This window comes from Pan paniscus, chromosome 8 (assembly GCF_029289425.2).
Source record: "Pan paniscus chromosome 8, NHGRI_mPanPan1-v2.0_pri, whole genome shotgun sequence".
Classification (NCBI taxonomy): Eukaryota; Metazoa; Chordata; class Mammalia; order Primates; family Hominidae; genus Pan; species Pan paniscus.
In genome coordinates, this window is record NC_073257.2 from 114,167,711 (window position 1) to 114,194,442 (window position 26,732).

Consider the following 26,732-nt stretch of genomic DNA (forward strand, 5'->3'; position numbering starts at 1 on the left):
GTCCCTGTCTTAAAAAAAAAAGAGAGAGAGAGAGAGAGAGAAATAAGTAGAGACAAAAGAAAACAACTAGAGAGTCAGAAAGAGGAAAGGGGCAGAAGCAAAGAACTTGGGGATGGGGAGGCAAGGGTAGGAGAGAAGGACAGAGAATACAGAACTCCTAAAATAGGAAAATGGGAGTCAGCTCTAACATTTACCTTTACCCAGTCCAGTGTGTGGGTTTTCCCCTTTCAGTAGAATGTTCTATGAGATAGGATGAGATGGGGTGAATGAAATTGTCCCATCCTTGACTCCTTGGATCTGTTTACCTGGAACTGAAGGTTTTACCCTGTAATGTGACTTGATAGCCTGATCCTAGTGGGTTGGGTAGGAAGAGGCTATTAAGTGATGTTTTTTGGCTTGCTAGCATTAACAGAGTTATTTTTAACCTCCCATTTCAATCTCTTCATTGTTCAGGTTCCTCTGCTGGCTACCATGAGAGCAGTCAAAATTAGCAACTATATAAAATGAAGTACCTCTTGTCTCCCCAGTCACTTCCAAAATAAACAGGGAGTAATACTGTCCATATTTTGTCTCACTTTACTCTGAAGGCTAGCAATAGAGGAAGCATGGATTAGTGTGTAGTGATTTCCAGGCTCTGCCCTCTGGACAGATTCCCCTCTGAGTGCTCCAGTTGAGTGACAGGACCATGTGGCAGGAGTGCAGCTGGAAGTATATCATCGGCAGATTTGGGTTGGGTAAATATAGCAGGAGCAGGATGTCAGTGTGGGAGATGGATTGTTCTGGGAAAGGAAGTGTTGTCTTTCGTCTGAGAAACAATTTCCTGCACTTCTGGGACTTTTGCTTTCTTCTTTTTCTTTTTTTTCCCAGGGCAGAGCAGGAGTTGGCAGGGGATGGGTACACTTGCTGAATTCTATCTCTGGATGTCTGCATGTTTCTACATTTGAAGTTGGGAGTAGAGATCAGATCTGTTTCAGCCAGTTAGGAAATGGACCTAATAAATTATCGTACCCATGCCTTAAGTTTCACTTTTTGAAGTTTTAAATTAAAGCACCTATCTGCTTAAAGCCTCTTTTTAAAAAGTTACTGTTCTTTTAGTGAAATAGACGGGTTGAGAGGCAAAAATAATTACGTAAAGAAAATCAACTCTATTGCAAGTCAGACATGAGGCACCAGCTGGCAGGAAACAGCTGGGATATTTCTGGGGGCTAGACTCTTCCACACCAGCACTTAACTCTTCAAGTGATCTCTGTTATCTGAGCTACTTAAGATAGCTACCTACCTTACCAACAATCTGCATAAAATACTAAATCTACTAAATTATGTGATATTTTACAATTGACTAGAACTTTATAATTTATAAAGTGGTTTTTCATTATAGCCTTTCAATTTTAGAATCTATAAAGCACATAAATTATCATCTATAAATTACATTTATATAAATTATCTATAAATTATATTTATATAAATTATTATATTATAACTTAGACTCATATATAATCTATAATAGATTATTTCTATAAACATATTTATAGAAGAGTTGTAAAGAAGTTCTCATCTATCCAATGCCCAGTTTCCCCTATTATTAACATCTTACATTAATATGACACATTTGTCACAATTAATGAACAAATATTGATTCATCATTAATTAAAGTCCATACTTTATTCAGATTTCATTAGGTTTTTACTTAATGGCCTTTTTCTGTTCAAGGATTCCATCTAGGATACCACATCACATTTAGTCATCACATCTTGTTAGGTTCCACTTGGCTGTAACAGTTTGCCTGTATTCTTTTTCTTTTCTTTTTTCTTTCTTTTCTTTTTTTTTTTTTTTTTTTTGAGACAGAGTCTCGCTCTGTCGCCCAGGCTGGAGTGCAGTGGCGCGATCTTGGCTCACTGCAAGCTCCGCCTCCCAGGTTCATGCCATTCTCCTGCCTCAGCCTCCCGAGTAGCTGGGACTACAGGCGCCCACCACCACACCCGGCTAATTTTTTTTTTTTTTTTTTGTATTTTTTAGTAGAGATGGGGTTTCACCGTGTTAGCCAGGATGGTCTCAATCTCCTGATCTTGTGATCCACCCGCCTCGGCCTCTCAAAGTGCTGGGATTACAGGTGTGAGCCACCGTGCCCGGCTGCCTGTATTCTTTTCAAGTTTCACAAAAACTCACAAGATAGACTGTACCTTTATTAATATTCCCCTTTTACAGATAAAACTCAGGTTCCAGAAAAATTAAGTAACATTTTCAAGGTTATACAGTAAAAGCTTCTTTTAAAGTGTGATTATGATTTGGAAAAAGGCGATGAGGTTATTTATTTGCTTTTCACGTGAATAAGGGCAGACTTACAGCTAACCTTCAGGTGGGCCATTTGCTGAAGAGGAACAAGAGACAGAGGTGAGTCTAGCTTGTTCCTGGACTCTTCTGTCTTGCTGGAGACAAATTAACATTATTATTTTAATCACAGTTATTTTGGGAAAACCCCTTTCTCTTTGATTCTGCTATGTCTACCGAAGGAACTGATGGCAGAAAATCCTGAGTTAGCCTTGTTCCCTGGCAACAGACTTCAGGCTGCTTACTGGTCCCTGTTGTTGGATACCAGGTTCAGTAGGAAAGTCTGCTGAGAGTATAGCATGAACACTAACCCAACTAGCCTATTTCCAGCACATGTGGTGTTAACTATCTGGGAATAGGAACATGAGTTTTTAAATTCCAGTCTCTAATTGGGTAGGCTGAAGTTCTGGCTTGGAGTAAGGAGATTCACAGAACTGCAGTGCTAAGAGATAGTAGAAAAATTTAAAAATTCAATAAGACATGGCACTTAACTGACTCTGAATGCTCTGTCCAGAGGGATGAGTAAAGGGGAGAGGTGAGAGGAGGTAAAGTAGCGGGTTACTAATGATCCTAGATACTATTAAAAGATTATCACAAGGAGGTGGAAACTATTGAGGTACAAACCATCAGATCTTAAGGTAAGGAGTCACTCATCTTGCCCAGAGAAGTAGTAGTGAAGATAGTACCTGGATCCTAAAAGGTAACTTTTAAAGTACTTCAACCTAAGATGACAGAGGGTAGGCAGTTTATTGATACCCTTAACAACCACTTGTTAGTAGAGCCATTTTAATTAATGGGAAAGGGGATCATTCTCCGTTTATGCTTTTATTATATGTAGCTATGAGCATAGAAGCTGTGTTTGGACCCTCTGGTGACTATTGCCCTCTTCTAGTTGTGTCCAGGCACAGGTAAATTATTGAGGCCAGGAAGGGCCTGGCTTTATCTCCAAAAGGAAGCTGTGGAAATAGCAATGAGCAAAACAATGAGAAAGAGCTTTAGAAAATTTGCAAATATTGTGTATCTTCATGGCATGATGAAGTGGGATTAGGACAGGGGAGAAAGTATAAACCACCAATTATAGGAGTCTTTAAGGGCTTGGGTGACTGAGGCCTTCTGCTAGGAGGCTGGGAGGTTATTGATGACAGCAAAGATGTAACAGGTATTGAATACTAGAGGATAGACCTCATACTCTGAAAATGCTTTTGCCTCAACAATTTGGAAGAGAAATATGAAAGACAAAGTGACAATATGAAGAATGACTATTCAAAGTGCTTCTACCAGTAAGTCTTGTCTGTTGGCAAGTTTTAACCTGTAGGTAGGGGAAAAACGTGGGAGGATCTCTTATTCGGAATGCAAAACAGGAGACAGTGAAGTACCTGTGTTTCCAAAGAACTCCGAATTGAGCTGTGGTGGAAGAGGAGGAAATTTCTTACTGTGGTCTTGTATAATGTGAAATCTTTATGAAGTCTCAATAGATGTTAAGTCTCCAAGGAGGGGAGACTTTTTAGCTGCTAAAGAAGCTTAGGTTCAGTGAGCCTCCAGTGGGAATACAGACATAGACGTCCACTGACATTTCTGCAACCAGTTTTGGTGAGTGGAAAGCAACTAGGTAAGTTTCACTTTTTGCAGGAATCCCAAGTGACCCTTTGTACTATGGGCTGAGGTACCTGCTTGTCTCTACAAAAACTATAGAGGAGACACGACAGGCTTTAACTGGAAATTGTTCATGGTTTCTTAGAAGAGAAGCTCATATCCTGTTAAAGCACTTTAGAAAAATAAAGTCAAATTAGAGATAAGAGGATCTTTACTTGCATTTTCAAGAGCTTTTTTAAAAAACTGAAGTGAAATGCATATAACATAAAATTAACCATTTTAAAGTGAAACAATATAGTGGCATTTAGTACATTCACAATGTACTCTATCTAATTCCAAAACATTTTCATCGCCCCAGAAGGAAATCCTGTACCCATTAAGCAGTTGCTCCACACTTTCCCTTCCCCTCCAGCCCCTGGTAGCCATCCATCTGCATTCTGTCTCTAAATTTACCTATTCTGGATATTTCATATAAATGGAATCATATAATATGTGACCTTTTATGTCTGGCTTCTTTCTCTTAGCATAATGTTTTTGAGGGTCATCCATGCTGTAACATGAATCAGCACTTCAATTCTTTTTAGGATTGAATAATATTCCATTGTGTGTGTATACCACAATTTGTTCATCCATTCATTCGTTGATGGACATTTGGACCATTTCTTCCTTTTGGCAATTATGAATAGTGCTGCTAGGGACATGTGTATACGTGTATTTGAGTATCTGTTTTCAATTCCTTTGGATATATACCTAGGACTGGAATTGCTGGGTTGTATGGTAATTCTATGTTTAACTTTTTGAGTAACTGCCAAACAGTTTTCTATAGCAGCTGAACCATATTACATTCCCACCAAGAATGCAAGAGGGTTCCAGTTTTTCCGCATCCTTACCAACACTTGTTATTTGTGTTTGTTTTGTTTTATATAGCTTCAAAAGCTTTTGAGACTGGATAGGACTTTGATGATAAAGCTCCTTTCAGGTCTTATGGATCTTCTGACATGCTTCTCTCCTGAAATAACTGGATGGCTCTTCTGGGCCAAATAAGGTATTGAGGTTTTAGCTTTTATACTAAAGGATTACTTTCTTCCAAAATTTCCAGTAAACAGCGAACACAGATTTTACAGATTTTACAGGTTGCCTAGACAGGGTCGAATTCTGACTTGCCAAAAGAAGAGCGTCAGTTACACTTTGGGTCTTGAAAGTAGATGATGGTATTTCTGGTTTCATTTGCCATCAGAATCCTGGACCAGGCAATAGGCTAGGTCTTGCTGACTATACAGGTAGCTCAGTTTGCTTACACATTACCAGCTTATCTTCCTGCTCACAGAATAACCTTCTGGGGAGGGAGTTAACTCTAATTCCTGATAAATGACTGGCTCTTTTTAAGGTGCTATATAAACTGAATTTGGATGTTACTTTGCCACTACTTACAATGATATTATGTACAGATATTAAAACTCTAATGTTCCCATCTCCTTACTGTGTGGCTGGGTGGTTTCTTATTTTGATGTCTTCTACATCCAACTGTTGAGTTCCTAAGTGTTTTCTTCTTACCCCTCTCTTTTTTAGTCTCTCAGTTTCTACTTCTTGCATCTATATATTTTGTGATTTGTCTAATAGTCACTGTGATTAATGTTTTAGTTTGTTTTTCTTTTGTGAAAATTATTTTCTTCTTGTGAAAGGTGAAAATTAGTTTCTTCTTGTGAAAGGAGAAAACTGGTACAGAAATCTAGGATGCTGGAACTTCTAGCTCTCTCCGTTTTTTCTAGAGTTGTAGCTTTCTTTCTTTTTTTTTCTTTGACTGTTTTCTCCAGTTTATATGTTGAGTGGTAGGTTTTTCTAACTTTTAGAAAAAAATTATTTTGCTATTTAATGTGTTTGCTGTATTTCCTTGAAATATTATAAATCAGAATACATTTTAGTGTTTATTGCTGCCATTGGTTGCTTTAAAAAAAAAGGTTGAACCTGTTTTCAAAGTAAACAGAAAATTGTAGCCTCTGCTTACCTTCCTCCTTTCCCCACCACAATACACAGTGTTGTTGGGTTTGCAAATTCATCCTAACCATTTGATCAAAGTCAGGCTTTGAACAAGGCTTTATAGTGAGGTGTGGTGAATGACAGGTATGTCTGGATTTGGCCTTGAGAGATTTGGGGATGTAAAAGCATAAGGGTTTTTTTTTTTTTTTTTTTTTTTTTTTTTTTTTTTTTCTGTCTTTCTTTCTCTTCTCCTAATGTACTGTGGTCTATAATAGGTTGAGTTGTAACATTCATTAAACCACTCCTCGCATTCCCTGTTTTCAAAGCTTATCAGGATGACTTTGATTTAGTTATTTGGAACCAAAAAGGCAGTTTGTGGAGCCTGGTCTGGAGCTGTGTAGCAGTAATATATCAGAGATCAGACTTAGGTCCCAGTGGGATTATTCCTCGGGATTTATTTGCCTGGAAGTACACACAGGAGCCAAATGGTATGTATGGAAAGCTTTGCTGGAATGCAAATTGGACACATTTTGTTGGGACCTGTAGGGGATTTTCACTGCTTCATAATTTTTCAAAGGTTTGTTATACATCAGACAGTCACTGCCTCTTCTTTAAATCTTTAAATCCCCCCTCTTTTTCCTGTTGTAAAGGTCAGATTTTTTTTGACAACTGTGTGCAGGAACAAGATTTGCTAAATCCCTTCATTTTTATTCATACAAATATCGGAATTCAGTGAGCATCAGTTATTCCAGCATTTAGAGGTAAGGAAAACTCAGGGAGAATCTTGTGAATCTCAGCTTTGTGCTAGACATATATCTCTGGGGATAAATTTGCTGCCTCAACTTTAACCCCTTGACTGCTCTGATGTGAGACGACACCCTTACAGTGGCTGCCTTGTATGTGAAACCTACCCTTAACTAACCCCCATTTATGGCTGTAGGATATGTAATATAATTACTGGGAGGGGACTGTGTTGGACTCTTCTGATGGGGCCTTTTTGGCTGTGACAAGCCTTAGATTAGTGTTGGAAGAGAAGGACAATTCATTCCCTCCAGTGGAGCCCCTTCTTTAGGCATATTTAGCTTTTAATGGTATCATAGGCAATAACCACTTTTAATTTGCAGATGATTCTTTCTCAACCAGTAGATGAAATAATGATATCAAATGGTACATTTCCCCATCAAACTTGCTTAGTTTGATGTTATGTTATTATGTTATCTATTGCTGGGTAACAAATTACCCCAACAAATTACCTCTCCTACCCATCTATCGCTGGGTAGCAAATTACCCCCCAAAATGTGGCAGCTTAAAATTAAAAAACAAAAAAAATTTCACACAGTTTCTTTTATTTTCTTTTCTTTTTTTTTTTTTTTTTGAAATGAGGTCTCACTGTGTTTCCCAGGCTAGTCTCAAACTCCTGGGCTCAAGTGATCCTCCCACCTTGGCCTCCCAAAGTGCTGGGATTACAGGCATGAGCCACTGCACCTGGTCTATTTCACACAATTTCTAAGGGTCAGGAATCTGGGAGCTGCTTAGCTAGTGGTTCTGGCTTAGGGTCTCTCAAGATGTCAGCCAGGGCAGCAGTCATTTGAAGGGGTGGGCTGGAAGATCCATTTCCAAGTTCATTCATGTGGTTGTTGGCCAGAGGCCTCAGTTCCTCACAATGTGGCCTCTCGATAGGACTGCTCACAGCATGGAAACTAGATTCTCCATAGGTGAATGATCTGAGAGAGAGCAGAAGCCACACTTTGTTTTCTGACCCAACCTCAGAAGTAAACCTCAGGAGTAACCATCACTCCTGCTATATTATATTAGTCACATAGACCAACCTAAATACATAAAGATGTAATCATTGGGGACATCACTGGGAGTCATCTTGGAGGCTGGCCTTGCAGGAAGTTAAATGGAAATTTTTAGATGTTCACTGGGACTTCAAGATTGATTTTTTTAATTTGAAAAATTTTGTTCTCCCCAGTCAGCCCTGTCTCCCTGTCTTCTCCCAAACCTTTATGTCTCTGAAATTGTCCAATATGTATATGGCAAATATCTCTTTCTCTTCCTTTGCTGTCTCAGCCATAAGCGCTAGTAAAAACTTTCCGTTTTTCTAAAGCAAGCCAGTAAGCATGATCGATCTACCTCCTCTACCCGTTTTGCTGGGACATCCATGGCAGCTGGTCAAAGGAGGCTTCTGCTCGTGAGAGCACTTCAACTGGATTCAGATAATCCTTTGTGGTTTCTCCACCTATTTACTACTGATCCTCTAAAATTTGGTGCAAATGAACTAGACTGACTAGAGTTACAGTGTTACCATGTTTTTTTCAGACTGAGATATATAATGATATAATGATATGAGCTCTTTTTGGATTCTATCCAGGATCTCCAAAATGGAGATAAAGACCTAATGCTCGGGAGTGATTTAAAAACGAAATTACTTGTCACTAGATAGATTCATCTGGTCCTTTGTATACCAGTCAGATAAGAGCCTTAGGAGTTGGCCGCATGTGGTGGCTCACGCCTGTAATTGCAGCATTTTGGAACGCTGAGGCGGGCGGATTACTTGTGGCCAGGAGTTCGAGACCAGCCTGGCTAACACAGTGAAACCCCATCTCAACTGAAAATACAAAAAAATTATCTGGATGTGGTGGCACACGTTTGTAATCCCAGCTACTTGGAAGGCTGAGGCATGAGAATCACTTGAACCCAGGAAGCAGAGGTTACAGTGAGCCAAGATCATGCCACTGCACTCCAGTCTGGGTGACAGAGCAAGACTCTGTCTCAGAAAAAAAAAAAAAAAAAAAAAAAAAGGCCTTAGGAGTTATTTACTATTCTTCACCTTTCTAGGACAAGCAAGTCGATAGCCACAGTGATGAGGACTGCACAGGCAGATCCTAAAGCTAACCAGGGACACTGTCCTGCCTCTGTGTTTGGTAATCATTCCAGCTATGCAGTTTCATTGATGTCTTTCCCTCCTTGGTACATACCTTACTCTATACCTGATAATAGAAATCCTTGTGAGAATATACTTATTCAGCTCTTGGTGACAGGAGGTGGGTGGAAGTGTGGGGCAGAGAACAGGGGTGAGGTTGTTAAAATGGAGAATCAGTTTACTTTTTCAAAAATTCTGGAAGCCAGACATGGTGGCATGCACCTGTAATCCCAGCTACTTGGGAGGCTAAGGCAAGAGGATCATTTGAGCCCAGGTGTTTGAGACTAGCCTAAGCAACATAGTGAGACCCTATCTCAAAACAAACAAAAATTCCAGAGCATCTTTGGCTTCCTAGGAAATAGCCTAAGGCTGTAAATAAACCCTGGCCTCATATTCCTGTTGTCATTTACTGGCGTAGTAGACAATTCATAACTGGGAAAATCCTTTGGGTGTTTTTTTGATTTAGGTTTTATAGAATCAGAGAGGTTCCAAAATTGTGTTTAACTGATTCTATAGAAGACTATAAAAGTAACAAAGCAGGCAAACAAGAACAAAAACCTTTGTGCCATAAAATCACTATTTAGGCCAGGTGTGGTGGCTCATGCCTGTAATTCCAGCACTTTGAGAGAGGCCTAGGCGGGAGGATTGCTTGAGCACAGGAGCTCAAGACCAGCCTGGGCAACATAGTGGGACCCCGTCTGTACAAAAAAAAATTTTAATTAGCTGGGCATGGTGGCAAGTGCCTGTAGTCCCAGCTACTCAGGAGGCTCTGACAGGAGGATTGCTTGAGCCCAGGAGGTCAAGACTTCAAGTGAGCCATAATCATGCCACTTTCCAGCCTGGGCAACAGAGTGAGACCCTTTCTCAAGAAAAACACAAAAATCACTGTTTACCTTCTCTAACCCTTATCATTATGTAAACATAATTTAATAGTTTAATCAGTATGCCTTATTATTATTTTTTCCTTTTATTCATTTAGTATCATTTTTTAAAGTATATTTTTATAGGCACTCTAGAACCTTGCTGAAATTGGCTGAGGATACTCTTCAGTGGGGCCAGAAGTTCTTAGCATTATTTCATACAGAATTTTCCATGCATTTACCTAATATATTTATCATCTTTAATGACATTATAAAAATACATTGAACCAGAATGCCATAGATTAACTATCCTTTTTAAATTTTGATTCATTATATGTAGTAGAACCTTATCTCTGTATTGATAACAGTTTTTCTTTTTATTTTTTATTTTTTATTTTATTTTATTTTTTTTTTTGAGACGGAGTCTCGCTCTGTCGCCCAGGCTGGAGTGCAGTGGCGCGATCTCGGCTCACTGCAAGCTCCGCCTCCCGGGTTCACGCCATTCTCCTGCCTCAGCCTCCCGAGTAGCTGGGACTACAGGCGCCCGCTACCACGCCCGGCTAATTTTTTGTATTTTTAGTAGAGACGGGGTTTCACCGTGTTAGCCAGGATGGTCTCGATCTCCTGACCTCGTGATCCACCCGCCTCGGCCTCCCAAAGTGCTGGGATTACAGGCGTGAGCCACCGCGTCCGGCTTCTTTTTTATATTTTTAATTTTTAATTTAATTTAAATTTTCAGACAGGGTCTCTGTCGCCCAGGCTGGAGTGCAATAGTGTGATCACAGCTCACTGCAGCCTTGACTGTCTGGGCTTAGGTGATCCTCCATCCCAGCCTCCCTGAGTAGCTGGGACTACAGGTGTGTGCCTCCACTCCTGGCTAATTTCTATATATTAATATTTTGTAGAGATGGGTTTTTGCCATGTTTCCCAGGCTAGTCTCAAACTCCTGGGCTAAAGCAATCCACCTGCCTGAGCCTCCCAAAGTGTTGGGAGTGAGCCACCACACCCAGCCTGCTTTTCTTTTAAATTATTTTCTCGAAGTAATAGTCCCATAAGTAGAGTGGGTTTTGTAGCTATGCTGCATCCTATATTGAGTTTTCTAACTTCTCTTTAATTTTGCTAATTTAATTGACAAGGTGATGCTTTTATAATTTGTTTCACATTTCTTTAATTACTAGCATTTTCTCAAGTGTTTTACTGTTTGGGGTTTTTCCTATTGAATTATCTGTTCTTATCTCTTGGCCACTTATTGGACAGAAGTTGGATAGGAACCTTTCGGATTTGTATTACATGTATCAGGTTCTTTCATAGCTGGATAGTGTGTTTTTTATTGCCAAGTTTCTTTTTTTTCTATTACTATGAGCTATTCACTGCTTGTTTGTTTGTTTGTTTGTTTTAAATAATACCCAGACTGGTCTGAGACTATGGGCTATTTCAAACCTAAATAGGTAGTGGTATTTTTTTATCCTTACAGAGAAGTGCATCAACTAGTTTATTTGCATTTGAAGTGTAGAAACGAGAGGTCCTGGCTGAACTTTTGGCATGGGAGCAGTGTGTGTGTGGAGAGCAGGCTGTCCATGATAGGAGGGGAGTTGAGGACAAGCCTGACACCAGGCCTATAAATACCCTAAGGTTTAGCTTTGTACTTTGAAATAGGAATTAGGTCACTTTTATTGTCTTCCCCAGACTTTTTACTGGTTGGCTGTGGAGAAAAGGCATCAGGACTTTTAGAGGAAATGTTACTGTTTCCAGCTCTCAGAAAGGTGGAAAGTGCTGATATTGGTCAGCTCTTACTCTTGTTTTCTCATTTCTGTTAGACTGAGGTGACCAAATGGAAAGCGTGGGAGTGGAGACTTGATATTCGGCTTCCTAAGTAAGAAGTGGAATTCTGAACAGCGAAAGGCCTTGCCTGTATCCCTTTGCCGTGGCACCATGCCTTGGACAGATGGATGGGGAGCTAGTTACCCAGCATCTGTCATTCTCCTTACCATTGACAAAGGTTCTCTTTTACCTTTATCATAGGCTGCTGTGTCCAGTCATTCTAACTGGGCTTTCTGCAGAGGGACCCAAACCCCTAGAACTTTTCTTTTTTTTTTTTTTTTTTTTTTGAGAGGGAGTCTCGCTCTGTCGCCCAGGCTGGAGTGCAGTGGCACAATCTCAGCTCACTGCAAGCTCCACCTCTCGGGTTCATGCCATTCTCCTGCCCCAGCCTCCTGAGTAGCTGGGACTACAGGCGCCCACCACCACGCCCAGCTAATTTTTTGTATTTTTAGTAGAGACGGGGTTTCACTGTGTTAGCCAGGATGGTCTTGATCTCTTGACCTCGTGATCTGCCCACCTCGGCCTCCCAAAGTGCTGGGATTACAGGCGTGAGCCACCATGCCCGGCCCTAGAACTTTTTCTAAGGTCCTAGTTTCTAGTATTCTCTTTGGCCTTTCCATTTTCTTCTCTAAAATAAGAAAATTCTGGAATCTCTGGGACAAACAGAAAAGAAAAAAAAATTTAATGATAAAAAAATAAGAAAATTGGACCAAACGATCTCTCAAGTATGATGTATGTATGTACTTGTTAATTAAAGACAGGGCCTTGCTGTGACGCCCAGGCTGGAGTGAGTTGCACAATCATGCAATACTTCACTACAGCCTTGAACTCCTGGGTTCAAGCAATTCTGCTTCAGCCTCTCCAGTAGCTGGGGCTACAGGTGTGTGCCACCATTCTCGGCTACTTTATTTTTTCATATTTTTAGAGATGGGGTTCTCGCCAGTTCTGCCCAGGCTGGCCTTGAACTCCTGCCTCAAGTTTTCTTCTCACCTTGGTCTCCTAAAGTGCTGGGATTGCAGGCATGAGCCACTATGCCTGGCTCAAATGATCTCTAAAGTCCCTAAAGTCCTAAGATTTTTTGGAGTTTGATGTCTTCCCACACAAGTTTGGAAATACTTTCAGAGGGATTCTATTCCATATGAATGTCATTACAATTTTAATGAAAATTTTGATGTAGCAATATTATAGAATATATTTTAAAGAGGTAAATATACACAGTCTTCTGTGCATTTTGAGATAGTCTAACTTTATAATTTTCCTTTGTCTTTCTGTTGTCCAGTTGTCAGTTTTCAGATAAATTCTGCTTCAAACTTGTTACGTAAGCTTCTATTGGGCATTTAGTTTCAAATTACTGTTTCCAAAATCTTTGTATTTCTTTAAATTTTCAATCATTCTTAAAAATAGATTAATATTGCATGAATGTCAAGAGAACCTCTTCTATTTTCATTTTAAAATTTTAATCATTAAAATATACTGCAGTGTCTCTATATTAATTTATCTGAAGATGCATCAGTGTACAGTCAGGTGCTGCATAACAACATTTCGGTCAACAATGGACCCCATACATGATAGTGGGCCCATAAGATTATAATGGAGGTAAAAAAATTCCTATCACTTAGTGATGTTGTAGCCATCATAATGTCATAGTATAACATATCACTCGTGTTTGTGGTGATGCTGTTGTAAACAAACCTGTGCTGCCAGTCATATAAAAGCATAGCACATAAATTATGTACAGTATATAATACTTGATAATAAATGACCATTACTAGTTTATCTATTTCATATATTATATATCATTGTTTTAGAATGTACTCTTTCTACTAATCAAGAAAAAGAGTTAACTATAATATAGCTTTAGACAGGTCTTTCAGGAGGTATTCCAGAAAGCATTATTATCATAGGAGATGACAGCTTCATGGGTGTTATTGCCCTGAAGACCTTCCAGTGGGACAAGCTGTGGAGGTGGAAACCAGTGATATTGATGATCCTGACACTCTGTAGGCCTAGGCCAATGTGAGTGTTTGTGGCTTAGTTTTTAACAAAAAAGTTTAAAAAGTACAAAATAAAAAATTTAAAAATAGAAGAAACCTTATATAATAAAGATATAAGAAAATATTTTGTACAGCTGTAGTATGTGTTTTTTTTTTTTTTTTTTTTTTTGAGATGGAGTCTCACTCTGTCGCCCAGGCTAGAGTGCAGTGGCGTGATCTCTGCTCACTGCAAGCTCAGCCTCCCGGGTTCATGCCATTCTCCTGCCTCAGCTTCCCGAGTAGCTGGGACTACAGGCACCCACCACCACGCCCAGCTAATTATTTGTATTTTTTAATAGAGACGGGGTTTCACTGTGTTAGCCAGGATGGTCTCGATCTCCTGACCTCATGATCCACCCGCCTCGGCCTCCCAAAGTGCTGGAATTACAGGCATGAGCCACCATGCCCGGGCTGTAGTATGTATGTTTTAAGCTAAGTATTATTATAAAAGTCCAAAAGCTTAAAAAAATTTAAAAGTTATAAGGTAAATTATGGTAAGCTAAGGTTAATTAATGAAGAAAGAAAAATCTTTTTAAAAATAAATTTAATGTAGCCTAAGCATAGTGTTTATAAAGTTTGCAGCAGCATACAGCAATGTCCTAGGCCTTCACATTCACTCACTATTCACTCACTGACTTATCCAGAGCAACTTCCAGTCCTGCAGGGCCCATTCATTCTAAGTACCCAGCACAGGGTTGCCATTTTCTTTTTTTTCTTTTTCTTTTTTTTTTTTTTGAGACAGAGTCTTGCTCCGTCGCCCAGGCTGGAGTGCAGTGGCGCAATCTTGGCTCACTGCAACCTTCGCCTCCTGGGTTCAAGCGATTCTCCTGCCTCAGCCTCCTGAGTAGATGGGACTACAGGCGCCTGTCACCACGCCCGGCTAATTTTTTGTATTTTTAGTAGAGATGGGGTTTCACCGTGTTAGCCAGGATGGTCTCGATTTCCTGACCATCTGCCCACCTCGGCCTCCCAAAGTGCTGGGATTACAGAAGTGAGTCACCATGCCCGGCCCATTTTGTATCTTTTATGCAGTATTTTTACTGTACTTTTTCTGTGTTTAGATATACAAATCCTTACCATTGTGTTAAAATTGCTTACAGTGTATAGTATTCAGTACAGTAACAGGCTGTACAGGTTTGTAGCCTAGAAGCAATAGGCTGTACCATATAGCCTAGATATGTAGTAGGCTATACCACGTAGGTTTGTGTAAGCATACTCTATGATTTTTGCACAACAATGAAATCACCTAACAATGCATTTCTTAGAATGTATCTCTGTCCTTAAGCAATGAATGCATATCAGTTAAGCCTGTGAGGTAGGCCTGAGGATGTGGAATAGCAGACACCAATATATCCTAATCCCAAGAGGCAACTTCTTTCATCTCTTTTAGTAGATTCTTTTGGAATTTACTCCCATATTTCTAATTAACAAGTGTGTATTGCTGCTTCTTAGTTTTTCAGATTAAAGGATAGAGCTCCACTCATTTGTTTTGTTTCTCTGTCAATATTTACAAGAGTCAAGTTATCTTAGAACTGGAAGAGACTTCAGATCCTCCAGAGAACTAAACTCAAAAACTGTCAAGGGCTTGGCAGATAACTTAAATGAAAAGAATAGGGAGTAGTATGGACTGTGGCAGACTAGAATTCTGTGCCATCTAAGGACATTCAATTCAGTTTTAACTCTGCACATATCAAACAGTTGCAATATATGGACCTTGTTTGGATAGCGATTTATACAACAAACTATCTTTAAAAGTTTATGGCAGTTATAGAAATTGAATAATTGCAAATTGAGCACTAACTAAAATTTTTATATTAAAGCAATATTACTCTTTTGGATGTGATGATAATGATATTAAGGTTAAAGATGTATGAAATGATATGATAGGCAAGATTTGCTTCAAAACAATATGGGAATAGAAGGGAATAGAAGGGAAAAAACAAGATAAGCCCTAAGTTGCTAATTATTGAGGCTGGGTTTGGGGTATTTGGGCGTTTGTTAGTCTATTTACATAATTTACATTTATATAATTTTGAAAATTTTCATAAGCTTTTTTTAAAAGACTTATGTGGGTAAAACCTTGTCTCCTTCAAAGAGGAATATTAGAATGAGGAGAAAAGGAATCCAGATTAAGCGAGAATAGAGGCAGTTCTGTTAGCTATACTGATTAAGGGTTGTCACCAGAACCTTACTAGTATATTCCATTGTATAAATATGTATTTGTTATTATACATATTTATTTGTTTGGCATATTCTGTTAAGTTTATTTGTATACTCAAATAAATACTTATATCTTAAGTAGCGGACAATAACATTCATTCCAAAATGTGGTTTCACTTATTCTCAATAAACTCATTTATTGCTATTAAAAAAATAAAACACAACATAATACTAAGCAAAACACATCTATGGACCAGCCCAAATTTGTAAGCTGGCTTTCAGTTTGTGATTTCTGAGTCTATTCTCACCAGCTTGTTTCACAGAAGAAACTAAAACATTAACCAAGGTCACATAGCTTATCAGGGGGAAAGCTAGAACTCAGGTCTCCTGATTCCCCATTCATTGCTGCTGCTTATGAAAAAAACTGCCCAACTGACTTAAATAAGAAAGAAGGGTTATGGTTTTGCCTGGCAATTGTCTCCTGTTTCCTAACCTTGACTATTTTTTTTAGAATATAGGTTTGAGATTTGTCTTCTCTCTTTTTGTAAGATGATAGGGATAAGAGATTCAGCCTTAAACTTCTGGTAGAAATCCAGGTCTAAGGATAGTTATATTTCTTTGAATGATAAAGAATTGTAGGCCAGACGCGGTGGCTCACGCCTGTAATCTCAGCACTTTGGGAGGCCGAGGCGGGTAGATCATGAGGTCAGGAGTTCAAGACCAGCCTGGCCAAGATGGTGAAACCCCATCTCTACTAAAAAGACAAAATTAGCTGGGCATAGTGGCGGGTGCCTGTAATCCCAGCTACTCAGGAGACTGAGGCAGATAATTGCTTGAACCCGGGAGGTGGAGGTTGCAGTGAGCTGAGATCATGCCACTGCACTCCAGCCTAGGCGACAGAGTGAGACTCTGTCTCAAAAAAAAAAAAAAAAGAATTGTAGGCCAGGCACAGTGGCTCACACCTGTAATTCCAGCACTTTGGGCGGCCAAGGTGGGCGGATCACTTGAGGCTAGAAGTTCGAGATCAAGCTGGCCAATTTAGTGAAATCCCGTCTCTACTAAAAATACTAAAATTAGCTGGACCTGGTGGCGCGTGCCTATAATCCCAGCTACTTGGGAGGCTGAGGCACAAGGATCGTTTGAACCCGGGAGGCAGAGGTTGCAGTGAGCCTACGTTGCACTACTGTACCTCCAGCCTGAGCAACAGAGCGAGACTGTCTCAAAAAAAAAAAAAAGGAAAAAAAAGGTAATTGTAGCATTTAAGCAAGTTATAAGCATAAGACTTAAGATGAGGCAGGACTGGAAAAATGAACCCCTTGGTTCTATTTGGTCCCCAAGTGACATTTCACTGCCACTAAAAATTGCTGCTGTGTGTGGGCTTTAACATTTATTTTTAAAATTTAATTCTTTTCTCTAAGTCCAGAGCACTAAGCAAGCAGCATAGATGTACAGACTTGCCAGCTATTGGGGATGTGTTGCTAAGCAGCTGTGACAGCCTTCGTAAGATGCTTTGCTGTACAGTTATCACTAGACTTTGCTCCCAGGTCTAATTGGGAAATAAGGATTCAGGCAGTTTTGTTTTATGTATGTTTTGTTAGCATGCTTAATTTAAAAGCCTAATAAACCTGAGCTGACTTTTGAAAAACCATTTCTGTACTAGCAAAGATTCACATAGCAAACATCAGCTGAGGAGAGATTACTAGAAAGCACCAGAAGAAATTAGAATGACTCTTGTAGATAGATTTGAATAGTCTTTCTACTATTCCAGCTTATTCTCTTCTTTTTTACCTTCTTACACTACTCCTTTTGTTTATATATTTTTCCACTCAGACCAAATGGAAGCAGAAGGGAAAGAAATGATCTTATTGAATTCCTTTGGACATAGAATTTGAGTCCTTCTGGACCTTTTCATAACCCCTTTGAAGTATACTCTGTTTTCCTAAAGAACTTGAAAATTTTATAAACCAATCACTCATCAAGTAGTACAAAACTCAGGCCTTTTATGGAATTTTTTTCCTTTCATAGGTAAAAAGTTGTTAGAACAAATACCACTTTGAAATTGATGCAGGTACCTGGAATGAAAGAGTTGAAACTAGTAGTTTTGTTTTTTGTTTTTGGTTTTGGTTTTTTTGAGACAGAGTCTAGCTCTGTCGCCCAGGCTGGAGTGCAGTGGTGCAATCTCAGCTCACTGCAACCTCCGCCTCCTGGGTTCAAGCGATTCTCCTGCCTCAGCCTCCCGAGTAGCTGGGATTACAGGCGCCCACCACCACGCCCAGCTAATTTTTGTATTTTTAGTAGAGACGGGGTTTCACTGTGTTAGCCAGGCCAGTCTTGAACTCCTGACCTCGTGATCCCCCCGCCTCAGCCTCCCAAAGTGCTGGGATTACAAACATGAGCCACCATGCCCGGCCGAAACTAATAGTTTTAAAAATGTATTCTAGATGTCGACTAGTAAAGGCTTTGCTGTTATCTATACCTAGGTAATGTTCTAGACTAGATGACAAGTCGAGTCCACACCTGAGTGTTGATTTTGACTTTAAAAAATTAAATAGAAAGTTAAAGCTATTGGCTAAAATTGTGAGTTTATCTCTATATTTGTAGATCCAGTCACACAGTTTAGCATCATATTATATCATGACATTAGTTCTACTTTTAGAAAAGTGTATCTTTTAGCTAGAATATGTGCTCTTTGTAGTCAGGGACCATGCCTTCTAAATCTTTCAGAGATTAATAAATACTCGTATATTTCGTAAGCATTTTGGCCTCTCTTTTTGTCTCTACTCAATATAGGTGGTAATAATACTCTGTATCAGGAACTTTGTATGTGTCATCTCATTGAGTTCCCCCAAGGATATTTCAAGGTAATATTATCCCCATTGTATAGAAGAGGAAACAGAGGTTCCAAAAAGTGAAGAACTTGTGTAAGGTCACATACTTAGTAAGTCACAGAAATGGGACTGTAAACCTAGGCCTGTTTCACTGATTATACCTCCTACTCTTACCTCTACATCAAGATCCCTTGAGAGCTTTGGAATTGTCACTAGAAGTCTTGACTATTCTCATCCTCATTTTTGGTAAATATGAAACTCATTTGTTCTGTTGTTCTAGAAAAGCTCTTAATGTTTAAATCAGGATCATGGACTACTATCCCCCTCTTCTAAGAGCTTAGATTAATAGGGGCAGTATAACATAGTGGTTAAGAGTGTATATAGGTTCTAAAGCCATGCAGACTGGCTTTGAATACTGGCCTCACCTTGATGACCTTGGGCAGGTTGCATAACCTTGCTGTACTTTAAGTGCCTTATGAGGCACTTACCATAAAATGAGGATGGTATGGAATGCTACTCAGCAATAAGAAAGAACTATTGATACATGCAATAACCTAGGTGGATCTCAAAGTCATTCTGCTGAGTAAATGATTCCAGTTACATAGCATTCTGGAAAAGGCAAAACTGTGGTGACCAGGAACAAGCATGATTGCCAGGGGTTGGTGGTGGGGAAAGGGTGTGACTACCATGGGGTAGTATGAGGTGATTGTTGAGGAGATGAAACTGTTCTGTATCCTCATTGTGGTAGTGGTTACATGAGTTAGTACATGTGTTAAAACTCATAGATAATACGCTTCCCCAAGGAATCCATTTACTATACATTAATTTTTTAAAAAAATAAATGTAAAAAGGGCCAGGCGCAGTGGCTCATGCCTGTAATCCCAGCACTTTGGGACGCAGAGGCGGGTAGATTACCTGAGTTCAGGAGTTCGAGACCAGCCTGACCAACATGGAGAAACCCCGTCTCTACTAAAAATACAAAATTAGCAGGGCATGGTGGCACATGCCTATAATCCCAGCTACTTGGGAGGCTGAGGCAGGAGAATTGCTTGAACCCGGGAGGTGGAGGGGTTGTGGTGAGCCAAGATCACGCTGTTGCACTCCAGCCTGGGCAACAAAAGCGAAACTCCGTCCCAAAAAAATTAAAAAATAAATGTAAAAAATGGGGCAGTAACAAAACCTACACATACCTGTGTACTACCTACTATACAGTACATAACTATATACTAAATTATTTTTATTATTGTTATTTTATCATTGTTATTAAAAGTATGATATTAAATATGGTGACATTCATTTAAGGTAGGATAGAATAAACTTTCACACCATCTGCATGGGTATGGTCAGTAAATGTGAGAAAAATGAGTAACTGTTGAGTCAGGTGGAGTATGTTTTCACATGATTTGGCAGGGGATCTGAGGTTTTCTGGACGGTGGAGGATTAGGCCTAGTATTTCTGGAGTATCTTGCAGCTGACTTCTTGTCTGGCTGCATATACAGTTCCCTTGATAGTATTCTTCAACAAAATAGCTTTGGTCTTAGAAGCCACAGCTCTTTTCACTGGCTTCAGATTAGATCTGAAATTTGGACTGAGCAAACTGGTCAAAGAAGAAGCTGGAAGTGGTTCTCATACTTGGAAGATGGTAGCTGTTCTGTATAACAGCTGTGGCTTCCAGAGCCATTTCCTCCTGCCAGCCATAGTCTCTGGATTAGACAGTGATAGCAGTAGGGCAAGCATTATTCAACAGCTAAAAAAAAAGTTAAGGTCGCAGTGGCATTGTAGTTACACTAGCAGTGAAAAAGAGGTTCTAAAGTGAAACCATGACCTTTCCATCAAGTGGGGTGGTGCTTTTGTAGAGGAACTCACAACCTGAATCAAAACAAGTTAAATAAATGGTAAAAAGGATTCTGACCTTAGAATGCTTGCTATGTTAGTTGGCACTTACTGGTCTGTATATTCATTTTTATCTAATGACGCCAGAATTCAGAAAGCAGGGGGGAAAGGGGAATGTTTGTGGTTCCTGGTACAGGGCATTGGTTTAGCAGTGACTTAACTTTTCCTAATTTCTTTACAACAGTGACACTAAATTTCAAGCAAAGCCCCGTCGTCATTCAGTTTGCTTCTTTTATAGCTTGTTGTACATATGTGACTAAGTTATTGATTGCTGTTGAGGAACATCACTCTTTTGTGGCTTTGAGGAGACAATGCCAAATTCACTAGCCTATTTTTTTATTTTGGTTTTGTGTTTTAGTTCTCGTTAATTATGCTAAGAGTAGTTTGTTAGGACAGTGGTTTAAAATATATAAGAGAATCAGTATTTTCTTTTTTTTTCTTTTTTTTTTTTTTTTTTTAGTATTTATTGATCATTCTTGGGTGTTTCTCGCAGAGGGGGATTTGGCAGGGTCACAGGACAATAGTGGAGGGAAGGTCAGCAGATAAACAAGTGAACAGAGGTCTCTGGTTTTCCTAGGCAGAGGACCCTGCGGCCTTCCGCTGTGTTTGTGTCCCTGGGTACTTGAGATTAGGGAGTGGTGATGACTCTTAATGAGCATGCTGCCTTCAAGCATCTGTTTAACAAAGCACATCTTGCACCACCCTTAATCCATTTAACCCTGAGTGGACGCAGCACATGTTTCAGAGAGCACAGGGTTGGGGGTAAGGTTATAGATTAACAGCATCCCAAGGCAGAAGAATTTTTCTTAGTACAGAACAAAATGGAGTCTCCCATGTCTACTTCTTTCTACACAGACACAGCAACAATCTGATTTCTCTATCTTTTCCCCACATTTCCCCCTTTTCTATTCGACAAAACCGCCATCATCATCATGGCCCGTTCTCAGTGAGCTGTTGGGTGCACCTCCCAGATGGGGCGGCTGCCGGGCGGAGGGGCTCCTCACTTCTCAGACTGGGCGGCTGCCAGGCGGAGGGGCTCCTCACTTCTCAGACGGGGCGGCCGGGCAGAGACGCTCCTCACCTCCCAGACGGGGTCGCGGCCGGGCAGAGGTGCTCCTCACATCCCAGATGGGGCGGCCAGGCAGAGGTGCTCCTCACATCCCAGATGGGGCGGCGGGGCAGAGGCGCTCCCCACATCTCAGACGATGGGCGGCCGGGCAGAGACGCTCCTCACTTCCTAGACGGGATGGCGGCCGGGAAGAGGCGCTCCTCACTTCCCAGACTGGGCAGCCGGGCAGAGGGGCTCCTCACATCCCAGACGATGGGCGGCCAGGCAGAGACACTCCTCACTTCCCAGAAGGGGTGGCGGCCGGGCAGAGGCTGCAATCTCAGCACTTTGGGAGGCCAAGGCAGGCGGCTGGGAGGTGGAGGTTGTAGCGAGCCGAGATCATGCCACTGCACTCCAGCCTGGGCAACATTGAGCATTGAGTGAACGAGACTCCCTCTGCAATCCGGGCACCTCGGGAGGCCGAGGCTGGCAGATCACTCGCGGTTAGGAGCTGGAGACCAGCCCGGCCAACACAGCGAAACCCCGTCTCCACCAAAAAAATAGGAAAACCAGTCAGGCGTGGCGGCGCACGCCTGCAATCCCAGGCACTTGGCAGGCTGAGGCAGGAGAATCAGGCAGGGAGGTTGCAGTGAGCCGAGATGGCGGGAGTACAGTCCAGCTTCGGCTTGGCATCAGAGGGAGACCGTGGAAAGGGAGAGGGAGAGGGGAGAGGGGAGAGGAGAGAGGGGAGAGGTCAGTATTTTCAAAAATCATCATATAGTACGTGGTTACACAACTCTGAATATACTAAAACACATTGAATTGTATACTTTAAAGGAGTGAATTATATCTCAATATATAAGGGGTGAGTTATAGCTCAATAAAGCTGTTAACAACAAAACAAAAATGCCATACCAAAAAAAAAACATCATACTGATCTGTGACCTTCCAATGGAAGGAATTAAACTAAACTTTTCAAAATGGGGCTACTGGCCCTTAGGCAAGGTCCTGAGATTATCCTAAAATTATGGATTTAGAGTATTTAATGACTTTTCTGAAGAGTTCTTAGAATTCATCTACTAAGCAAATAACCATTCATGTAGTTATGATGTAGTCATTGTCAATTTTTACAAGGGAGGAGGATAAGGATCATCACTAAGACTAAAACAATGATTCTGAACTGGGTGATTTTGCCCCCCAGAGGAAGTCTGGCAATATCTGGAGACATTTTTGATTGTCATATCTCAGGCATGCTACTGGTATCTAGTGGATCAAAGCCAGGAGGGATGCTGGTAAACATCCTACAATGCATAGGACAGCCCCCATGATGAAGAATTACGTGGCCCAAACTGTCGTTAGTGCCAAGGTTGAGAAACTCTGGTACAAAATGTACATCTGTGTTTTCTTTCAAGAGTTTTAGCTTTTACATTTAGATCTTTGATCCATTTTGAGCTTTTTTTTTTTTTTTTTTTGGAGACAGAGTCTCACTCTGTTGCCCAGGCTGGAGTGCAGTAGTACGATCTCAACTCACTGCAACCTCCGCCTCCTGGGTTCAAGTGATTCTCCTGCCTCCACCTCCCAAGTAGCTGGGATTACAGGTGCATGCCACCACACCCAGCTAATTTTTGTATTTTAGGTAGAGATGGGGTTTCACCATGTTGGCCAGGCTGGTCTCAAACTCCTGACCTCAAGTGATCCACCCACCTCGGCCTCCCAAAGTGCTGGGATTACAGGCGTGAGCCACCATGACCAGCTTTAATTTTTGTATATGATATGAGGTAGGGGTCCAGTTCATTGTTTTACATGTGGGTATCGAGTTGTCCCAGCAACATTTGTTGAAAAGGCTATTCCCCATTGCATGGTCTTGGCACCCTTGTCAAAATCAATTGACCATAAATGGCCCTGGTGTAAAATGGCTAATGTCTGTACCTATTTCTCCTAGAAAAAGCCTTACACAGCCTCCCTGAGGTCTTAGAAAATCTTGATGACTTTCTACTGCTATGGCTGCCTAAAGAATAATTCAGGTTGTTTCCATATGAATACTGCTACACCTGAGTGAGAACAGGTTAAGGATTACGGTGTCTGTAAGCCTCCTGTCATATATTCAGGCAGCTCATACCGCGCAGCTTCAGTTCTCCAGGCTAAGGCATGGCATTAAAATTGTGAAGGACTTCAAAAATTTAATCCGACTTTCTACCAAGTACTCTAAATTATCTCAAATATTATTGTTGTTTTATGATAAATCTCAATATACAAAGCAGGTACCCTCTCAGTACTTACTTTTTCAAAAATTTCCTTAGCTATTCTTATCTGAATGTTTTAAATACGTTATTTTGTTTAATTATCAAGCCGAGGAGGTAGGGTTGTGCTATTTTCTTTGTCATTTTACAGATGCAGAAACTGAGGCTTAGAGAAGTTTATTTGCTATGGTCGTACCAGGACTGGGATTTTAATCTAGTTTTTTTTTTACTCCAAAGGCATTGCCTTTAGAGAGCACATAATGAATTATATGTGAAGTCTCCATCTTCACATATAATTAAGTTCTTCTAATAGGAATAAAATAACTGCAAAAATATATCCAAACAGAAAAATGGTACATAAGGTTTAAGCTTAAGCCAATATATACTTACGGGGAAAATCTAAACTATATTTGAGATTCATTGGCCTTTTATAATCTATATTCTGACTTAGAAAGGGGATATGGACCGTTCTTTGAATACTTACTTGTTTTATAGCTAAAGAGGTCCTCACAGTCATGGGCCACATCGTATGTAATTTTGAAAACATTACAACATGCAAAGACTTCGAATGCCGTATGTGGTTCTGGTTGCAGCATCTAAGAAAGAGATATATATATTTTAAATCTGAGAAAATTTCGGAGTGGTAAAATAAAATACTTTCCAGTCTTAGAATATTAGGATTTAGGAACATAATCTTCAAGGTGAAATTAGGTAAAAGGGGCCGGGCACGGTGGCTCATGCCTGTAATTCTAGTACTTTGGGAAGCCAGGGTAGGTGGATCACTGAGGTCAGGAGTTAAAGACCAGCCTGGCCAACACAGTGAAACCCCATCTCTACTAAAAATACAAAAAAATTAGCCAGGTGCGGTGGCACACGCCAGTAATCTTGCTACTAGGGAGGCTGAGGCAGGAGAATTGCTTGAACCTGGGAGGTGGAGGTTGCAGTGAGCTGAGATTGTGCTACTCCACTCCAGCCTGGGCAACAGAGTGAGACTTCATCTCAAAAAAAAAAAAAAAAAGAAAGAAAGAAAGAAATTAGGTAAAAGGAAAAGTTCTTCCTTATGTAGTAGTAAGTAAATTTTTAAAATTTTATACAAGCCGGGTGTCGTGGTGCAAGCCTGTAGTCCCAGCTACTCAGAAGCCTGAGACAGGAGGATCGTTTGAGCTCAGGAGTTCAAGACCAGCCTGGGCAACATAGCAAGACGCACATCTCTTAAAAAAAAAAAAAAAGAAAGAAAGAAAAAGAATAAAAAATTAGCTGGGTGTGGTGGTTCATACCAAAATAAAAATTTTATGTAAAACATTGGTTCAAGAAGGATTGAGATCAGGCATTCTGATCTGGGATCCAGGAATGGGCTTCAGGAGATTAACGAACCTTCTGAAATTATATGCAGATTTGTGTGTGTGTGTGTGTGTGTGTGTGTGTGTGTGTACTTGATCACCTCAGTGAAATAATATTAAGAGGTGAAATAATATTAAGAGGTACCACTGTACTTCTAATTCTGGGCAAATCTTTCTCCTAGCTATAGAAATTGGAGTCCTGGCCAGATGCAGTGGCTCATCCCTGTGATCCCACCACTTTGGGAGGCCAAGACAGGCAGATCACTTGAGGTCAGCAGTTCAAGACTAGCCTGGCCAACCTAGTGAAACCCCATAGTGAAAAATACAAAAATTAGCTGGGTATGATGGCACGTGCCTGTAGTCCCAGCTACTTGGGAGGCTGAGGCAGGAGAATCACTTGAACCCAGGAGGCACAGGTTGAAGTGAGCCAAGATCATGCCACTGCACTCCAGGCTGGGCAACAGAGCAAGACTCCATCTCCAAAAAAAAAAGAAAAAAGAAATTGGAGTCCTTTCACTGTGTTTCTTTTGAGACGGAGTTCCGTTCTTGTCGCCCAGGCTGGAGTGCCATGGCGCAAGACTCTGTCTCCAAAAAAGAAAAAAAGAAATAAATTCGAGTCCTTTCATTGTGTTTCTTTCCTAAAGAGTCATTTCAATAAATTTGTATTGAATATCTTTTGTATACCAGACACTTGTGGGTGCTTTGTGTAATACAAACATGATCACTTTAAATGAGTGTGAAGTACTGTTCTGGGCAGGTGAAGGGTAAAAGGAGAGCATCCCTCTCAAAATGATGGAAATAGGATGATAGGTTTGGGGGAGAGCAGGGATCTCCAGAGGGAGAGAATGATGAATAGGTAGGTTGGATTCATGTTGTGGATGCCCTTAAATACCAACTGAGCAAGGTTACTATATATATATACAATTAAAGGATACCTAAGAAGAAGCCTGAAGACTTGAGATATAGACTGGGCTTTATCATAATTAGCTGTGTTACCCTTAGGTAAGTGATTTTACTTCTCTTGACCTCAGCTGCACTACTCAAACACACACATAAACACAAATGAGACGGGAAATGAGCTGGGTGTCTGTTTCCTTACAGCTCTAAATTCTGTTATTCCCCTTAATTCATTTTTAATAGAAGTGGGAAATCATTCATTGAAGGTTTCTGAGCATGGGAGTTCTCATCAACAGAATTACTGCTGTTTCACTACTTGGTTGCTCTATTTATTAATGCTCTTTCTTCCACCCTTATGTGATTGCTCTGGGAGGGACTGTCTCTTTATTTGTTTTTTGTTTTTTTGAGATGGAGTTCTGCTCTTGTCGCCCAGGCTGGAGTGCAATGGCGCAATCTTGGATCACTGCACCCTCTGCCTCCCAGGTTCAAGCGATTCTCTGGCCTCAGCCTCCCGAGTAGCTGGGATTACAGGCGCCTGACACCAAGCCTGGCTTATTTTTGTATTTTTAGTAGAGATGGGGTTTTGCCATGTTGGCCAGGTTGGTCTTGATCTCCTGACTGCAGGTGATCTGCCCACCTGGGCCTCCCAAAGTGCTGGGATTACAGGCGTGAGCCACCACACCCAGCCAGGGCTGTCTCTTTAGATAGTTACTGATGTGGCCAAGGAATTGGCCATTATTATTAGCTTATATTATTGAGAACATGGGGATGGTCAGGTATCTATTCTT

General features: G+C 40.6%; 1 protein-coding gene and 1 long non-coding RNA gene across 6 annotated transcripts in view; both read left to right on the top strand.

Annotated features, from left to right (window-relative positions):
• Positions 1-26,732, top strand: part of GBF1 (golgi brefeldin A resistant guanine nucleotide exchange factor 1) — a 137,518-nt gene that overhangs the window by 34,778 nt on the left and 76,008 nt on the right. The gene's annotated exons all lie outside the window — the stretch shown is intronic.
• Positions 1,572-24,741, top strand: LOC134731148 (uncharacterized). The gene is made up of 2 exons (XR_010113279.1): positions 1,572-21,529; positions 21,567-24,741. It is a non-coding gene; the product is annotated as an uncharacterized LOC134731148 (long non-coding RNA).